We start from the raw sequence: 7,766 nt of genomic DNA on the forward strand, positions 1-7,766 counted from the left end.
CTGCAAACTTATGTAAAAGAATACAAACGAGTTAAACACAGCTATTGGGAAAAACGTTATTGTATGTAGTTCAATTTTTATTAATTTCTTATAGAAATTTCACCTGTTGTATTCTGAGTATCGAGCCGATTTTTTTTTTTTTTGGCAGGTGTTCATAGCATTGTCGGCAACTTTGTGACAATATAAGAGCGTTTCGAACACTTCATTTGTATTTAATGAATGAACGAGCAAGAAATACTGTAGTGCGTTTGGCTGTGTTCTTAGATACTTATCAGAGAGTTTATTTGAAAATTTAACTTTAACAGTGCAACTAAATGCTGCTGCATTCATAAACATGGACACAGTTAAAAAAGCGACGTTAGCAAATTACTTTATAAGTTTATGAGAGATGCAAATTCTTCTGATAATACAAGACTTATTCACATTTGATAACTAGTAACTATTTTCGAGTGTGATTACGTGCCATGTCCTTAGGAAAAGTCCTTACGGGTGGCGTACGATTACGACGGCCATCTTTAGATCTATTTCTGACAACTTTCGAGTGAATGGCGCAACAAACCCAATAGTGAAGCTTACCATAAAGCTTCGGCAGTATATAACTATCTGATATGGAAGCTTCTGAAATATCTCGTACTGCGGCAGCTCTTCAACAATATTTCGAATCACAAATTTCTTAATAGTTTTATCGTTAGGCACACAACGAGCACCATTGGTGCAACATACTGTCTTTTCATGGCCTCTGTTATGCTTGCAGTGATCTGCATTATGGCGCTCCTTTGTCATTTTTATTCTGTAGCTGTTTCTTGCGCCGGAAGAAACAGACATTCTAACACACATCCAGCAGATGAATTGCCGATAAAAATGTACGAAAATGAGACGTATTTTGCTAACGTGCAAAGCTATTTTTTTTTTCTGGCATTTCGCATATAAGAGTATTAGCTCGATCATTGCTGAAAACGTAAAATATAGCGCCAGTTCCCCAAAATGTCACCCTGTGTATGAACTTTTTTGGTCCTCCAGGCTGTTCTTTGCAATTGACATTGAACTCAGCACTGCTGAAACGGATACTGACAATTGGGATATGATGAAGCAACATCGCCGTAAGCTCCTAAAAGTATTTGATGATGAGCTTCGAGAGCAGATTGCTTCAAATTAAACCTAAAATATAACGACCGTCGAGAACACTATTTTTAGCTTTCCAGGATACGCTGAATAAAGCGATGACATTAAATGAAAAACCGTGAAAAAGGTCAAAAGCATCGAACTTAACCATTGCGTACATTTGCACCAATAAATGCCATTGATTAAAAGATATGCAAGCACCTATTAAAAGTGTTTACTTTTTACTTAATTAAATCAAAACCAATTCTGAATCAAACCATCAAACCATGTGGTATGACATATTGGGTATAAATGGGTGAAAATTTGTTTTAAACTTAAAATGTATAAATATTTGAACATAAATATGGTAAAAATTCCTTAACCTGTGCGTATATGTATATGTATTCGGGACAAATTTTAACCTTTTTAATAATCGAAATGAAATCTTTTAAGCTTTACATGAGTATAAAAGAAAATTAACATAGAGTGCTTATATAGAACGGTGGGAAAAAAGTTTGTATCGCTTTTTAAATAGATGTATAGCGTACTTTTCCGTGACTTTCTCATTTGAAAAAATTTCTGGAACATATTTTAACAAAGGCAACACCCATAGTAAAGTAAATGAGAAGAATGCAAAGCAAAGAATAATAGGTCTAAGTGTCCACTTTCAATGCGAGATGACTAGGAGGAGTAAAAATATGCGCGAGCAAGCCCCGGCTAGGCTGAATGAACTATGTTATTGTTATTGAAATCTTTGCAAGGAACGGGAGAAAATGGGAAAGCAAAAACACGACTGAGTTGATAAAAATTGAAAAGGACTTCCAAAGAAAACGTTGCAATGGAAGGTTTGAAAGGATCAAGAGATAACAGACTTGAAATTAACTCAATCTTTAAACTTTCCTCCTGCAAAGCATATGATTTAGTGGAATTCATTTTTTTACCCCACGCCACAGGTGGTACAGGGTATATTAAGCTAGCGCGTTCGTATGTAACACGTAGAAAGCCTTAGTATCAGATCCGTGGTGTTCAAGCCACCGGTTGCAATTTGTGAGATATTTTGATGAAATTTGGTACATTCACGTGTTTTGACGCAAGGACAAACGCAATTGAAAATGGTTGAAATGAGTCCACTTTTTCGACCACTCTTCATATAACGTCCTATTTTTAAACGTGTTTATATGGGAAAAAGTTGCAATTTTCAAAGTTTCTCAGCAAAAGCGGCTAAGTGATAATATTTCGGCATTCCAAATTGGTATGGAAACTTTGGGCCGGCTGGGGCAATTGTTGAACCCGCTCATATAACCAAAACTGAACTTCACACGAAAAAAGGTATAATTTTCAATTTAATGGACCTTCTTGGCCTATTTTTTTGCATTGTTATGAAAATTGGCCCTTTGAAGAGCAGAAAAGACAAGTTTTAATATGTAACGATGAGAATTGACCCACGATATTATAGTGATTTTTATACAAAAATGAACTCTACAAAATTTGGACTATCTACGCCTATTTTTGAGTCCTAGTCTGTGTAAAGATTAAACTTATATTACTTTAGATTGGATTTTAGACCTGCTTTCCTATAAATACGTACTTGAAAAATGTTCCGTTATATAGAAATAAGATATAGTTTTTGTGTTCTAGGATATAAAGAAGAATTGTGATGTAGTGTAATTAACGGTCGCTCTTGCCCTGCTAGAAAGTTCTTACTTGTTTCTACATAGTTATAGCATATAGCAAGACAACGAAGGCTTGAACGCTATATAGCGACAATTGAAAATCTATTCTTAAGGCTTGCTTTTTAAGATTTTGCTTACCAAGATTTTAAGATTTAAAATCTGATACAATAATGATAGATGAACTGTTTCTTAAGAATAACGTAAATTAATTTTTATTTTTTTTTTTATTTTCCACAAATAATTTATTAAAGAAAACTTATTTTAAAATTCCCTAAACAAAAGTAACTTGTTTTTCAATTGATTTTAATTGAATTTTATTCTTTAGTTCTTAAAAGAAAAAAACAAAAAAAAAAAAAAGCAAAATCAAGCTATACATGTATAAATATGTATACATATATATATATATATATATATATGTTTATGTTTTCTAAAAATTTCAAATATACGAAACATTTTGAAATGATTGTCAAATTTCAATTCACACTTGTACTCATCAGCATACACACGGGCGCATAACAACAAGGTAGAACAATATATAAACACATCGTTGTTTACATATAAAATAAACTCTCAGTCAGGTAATTACACAATACAAACAAATTGTCATTTTATATTAAGAAGATGGTATATGTATGCGTATGGGCTTTATGTTTGATAGTTTGTTTATATATATATATATATATATATATATATGAGTGTGTGGCTGTGTGTGTACGTGCTTTTCGTAAATGTATGTATAAGTTTGTTTGTTGTATCGTTCGATGTGTCTTTATAATCCCTTAAGCGCATGTTATCCATAGTCTATGTCCACAAGGAAACATAGGTATCTATAAATATTTACTTTGACTAAACATTTGATGTGTTTTCAATGAAATTGATTTATTAATTGCCAAACTGACAGCATGTCCAAACAATGCAAAGGACTTGTGACACCAATTCATATGCCTACACAAACAAATTTACAAAACAGTAAACTTTCTAGTATCCAGTGTTTATTGTTTTGTGTTAATTGAAACTATTTTTCCCCCATTTTTTCTATGCATTTTATTTAAAACTTGTTGGTATAAAATTTTTGCGGTAAAATAAAGTACAAAACAAAATGGAAACAAAAAAAAAAAAAAAGCACAAAAGTAACCAACAACAAAAATTCTAGTTATATAGATAGTAGCAAAATTTTTGCAGATATACTAAATAATTGATTCCCGCTACAATGCTTCATCCATTAGGTCTAACCGCTTGACTCACATTGAATATTAACGAAAGAACTTGAGTTCATTCGATTATAGATACATTTATTATCTATGATAATTAAGATTTTATCCTCTTTAATATAACGCGTCCCTCGTTTTCTTTTTCTTTGTATTGCATATGCGTTCCCTCCTAAGGCCTTTGTTGTTTCATCACCATTTAGTCAGATAAATAGATATTTCTTAAGATAAGCTTATGTATAATATGCGAAACTTGTTCGTATAACTTATTCTATAAAGAATATATATTTAGTGACTGAACTGCTCACTATCCGCTTCGGTTCTACAACAATTTGTTCTCTTGTTTACTTCATTGGTTCTAGCCACGTTTGTCCCATAAGTCTTTTACTTTAATGAAAAAATTTTCTGCCTCTAAATTGTTCAAGAAACATGCTTTTTAGCTATTATCGAAAAACATTTCAATAATATTTTCAAGCGGTCGCTTGACACAAATGCTCATTTTCTCATTCAACTTACTAATCTATTTATTGAATGACGTAAAAGCTCACGTACGCAATTTTTAGTAATTCATTCATGTTAATTAATAATTAACTCGCTTATTTAACTTTCAGTTATTTAATTATTAGTTCACTTAGTAAATTATTTATATCTATATATATATATATATATATATATATATATGTCTTTAGCTCATCAACTCGTTTAGATATGTATGCGTAAATTACTTAGTAAATTTCCTTCTAATTCATTTTATTACTTATTGCTTTTGATTATCATATTCAAAAACTTTTTAATTTATGCAAAATATTTACTTAACAATAACACTTACTTTCCTTATTAATATTTCACTTACTTACTTACTTACTTACTTACTTACTCAGTTGCTTGCTTATTAACTCACTTGCATAAGTTGCTCGCTTATTAACTCACTTATGTAATTACTTTCTTATTTATGTACATAACGTAACAACTTCTAAACATAAATATTTTATTTTGTTATTTATTAATTAATTCATTTACTCTGCAAATTTTTGCTTACCCTTTTATTTTATCGTTCATGTTGTAATATATTAAAATGACCAAAATCTTTCTTGTAGCATTTCTAATTTTTCTTCTTATCTTTAATTGCTTCCGTAAAGGTGAACTTTCGTAAGACATGTGGTACCAGAGTTAATAAATTTATTCGAATATTGCTCTCAAGAACCTGCGTACTCAACAAACTAGAGTAGGCCAGAATTTTTGCCTTAAAACTGACCTCTTCTAGTATAATTTGCTATTGCTTTAATTCTTCAGGTCTTACGATAATAAAATTTTCGAGTTAACTTTTTTTAAGGCAGAAATCACTTGCTTAAGTTTAATCGATTGATAAATTGTCTTATGTTTGCGGATCCGCTTTAATCGTTTAACTATGCATAGGATAGGTTTTCTTGTGAACAACTTGTCACGAGGAGCTAACTTAGTGTGAATGAGCGCAAAAAAATTGAATTCCCTGCGAGCTTGGGGTAATCCTTTGACCACAAGCAGCGTTGCCATCTGATGTGTTATTGAAATATCCCTAGGCTTTGGCATGATTAACTTATTTTCAAAATGTCATTAATCTGAGATGAAAATCTGTAGCATGGCAACTAATTATACGGAATCATTTCCACGTCAGGTTCTAACAATGGGCATCTGAATTGTTAGGGCATTTATAAATTTGTATATTCAGTGCATCATGACCATGCCTATAACTTGCTTTAAAGCTCTTTAGTTAGTGATTGTGCGTTCGGCGTAGGCACAGTATTTACGTACAGTGGCAAACTATTCAGTGTAAATTCGCATTTATAAGGAAGCGAAGCAAAATCTGTTGTAAGTAAGGGAAAGAAATACACAAGAAATATATATAATGACAACGGACTGAATTTTGACCGTCGTTGATAATTTGGCTAATCTTCGATTTATGTCCGAAATGTAGGCAGCAGAAGGACGTATCAGTCAAGGTTTAAACTAATTAAACGGTTTTTTGTGCTCGAAGTGGTATAAAGGCAAGAAATAGAGAACAGAGTTACCCACGACTAGTAATTGATATTCAATGATTAAGGGCCGTATTCAATATATATCAATTTTAATTGAAAGCTTACTAACAAAACGGTTTTTGACTTGTCCCTATTAACTCAAAGTTAAATATTTGCTTCTTAGTAAGGTATACTTTACTAATTGTTAGTTACGTTATTGTGATTGAATTTTTACAAATTGTGTTTAACTCTTTCCGGTTTTCAATTTTTTATGAACTCCTTCCTTTTGTGTGCTCTGCCGGTTAATAATTAACTGGACGAAATTCTACAGGTTAAGTTAAGCATCAGTTAGATTATAACTGAATCCGTTGAAGTATATTTGTTGTTAACTGAAAGTTTAATTTAACTAACTTTCATTAAAAAGGGCCCTTTGGTGTCAGAAGTTCAGCGAAACAAAAAAAAAAAAAAAAAACAAATGAAATTGTGAATCATTCCCTGCAAGAGCTATGCCTTCTGAAAGCCTCCAAAACAAGGCTTAGTTCGATTATTCTTCATACAGCATTTCTCAGGTAATTCTCTTTTTCCTCTTACGCTCTAAGGAGAGTCATTCTGCTCAAATTGTATGCGTCAAGCTAGTGGGATACATTTTGAAGGAATGAATAAAGGTAAAGGTCTGTCATCAAAGAAAACATTTTTAAAAATGAAACTCCCTAGGCTCTCAGCCGGAGAGATTGAAGCCCACGGCGATCGAAGGCACACAGCACACGAAGTGAGGAAACCACATTTGCTGTCCCGGAGAGAGTCGTCCGGGTGGAAGCGCTTAGATGAAAGGATCTTCCTTCCGATGAGAGAGCACGCGCTTGCAAAGCACCTAAGCCCACCGAGTTTTTTTTTAGAAACAAAAGCTTTTTATTACTAAATACGTAGAAATACTTTGATCCCCTTATAAAAATTGAAATGCTATAAGTTTTGACATGAAAACCTCGGGCAGATTTGCTCGTTTTTAATTTATTTTGGGTTTCTAACTTTTTAAAGTAGATCCTGTGACCGTAGAACACGTGATAACCTTAATTATCGAAAGTTTTTTATAAACGTTTACGAAATCACTTACGATCATCATAACCAGGAGACAAGTGATAATTTGTGAAAAAGTTTTCTTTGCCCTTTCCTGCAATCACACTATCTGTCTACAAGCACATTATAAGTGAGAATGTTGGTGTTGATTCAGATTTGTTGACTTCGATTCTCGTCATTGTAAGTGATGTAAGTAATTGCTTTCGTCGGTCAAAGAAATATTGAAACCGAGTTTCGGTGAGGAACGCTGTTAATAAGAAATCCGGTGTAAATGAAAAAAGGACCAAATAGGTTCTTTATCAGTTGTAGAAAAACTACTTCGGATGTAATTCTCATGTGCTTATAAACGCTGTGTTATACGCGGAAATTTTCAAAAGGAGATTTCATTTTAGATTTCGTGCCATAATTGAACCTGCCATTGCCATTGATTTTCCGATTAGCACATACTCACACAATGCGATTAAAGATCATAATTTTTTCAACGAAATTATATAATATCTAAATTCTTTGCCGGAAATTAAAGGACATTCGCACTGTATTCATATCTTTCGCTTTCTCAGTTTTGTATGAAATTTTTTGCTTTTAAAATAGAACCAGAACAGGTAGCGTTCAGATGTTCGATTTGAACTCGACAAAGCAAATTTCTATTTTGCTATGAATTTACACAAATCCCCAAGGATTTGTAAGAACACTGCGTAGCTGCGTATGTAGGTGTT

General features: G+C 32.5%; 1 pseudogene; it reads right to left on the minus strand.

Moving 5' to 3' along the window:
* Positions 1–439: 439 nt before the first annotated feature.
* On the minus strand, positions 440–783 carry LOC119636732 (annotated as a pseudogene).
* Between the last annotated feature and the right edge of the window lie 6,983 nt (positions 784–7,766).

The sequence above is a fragment of the Glossina fuscipes genome, unplaced genomic scaffold (assembly GCF_014805625.2).
Source record: "Glossina fuscipes isolate IAEA_lab_2018 unplaced genomic scaffold, Yale_Gfus_2 28, whole genome shotgun sequence".
Classification (NCBI taxonomy): Eukaryota; Metazoa; Arthropoda; class Insecta; order Diptera; family Glossinidae; genus Glossina; species Glossina fuscipes.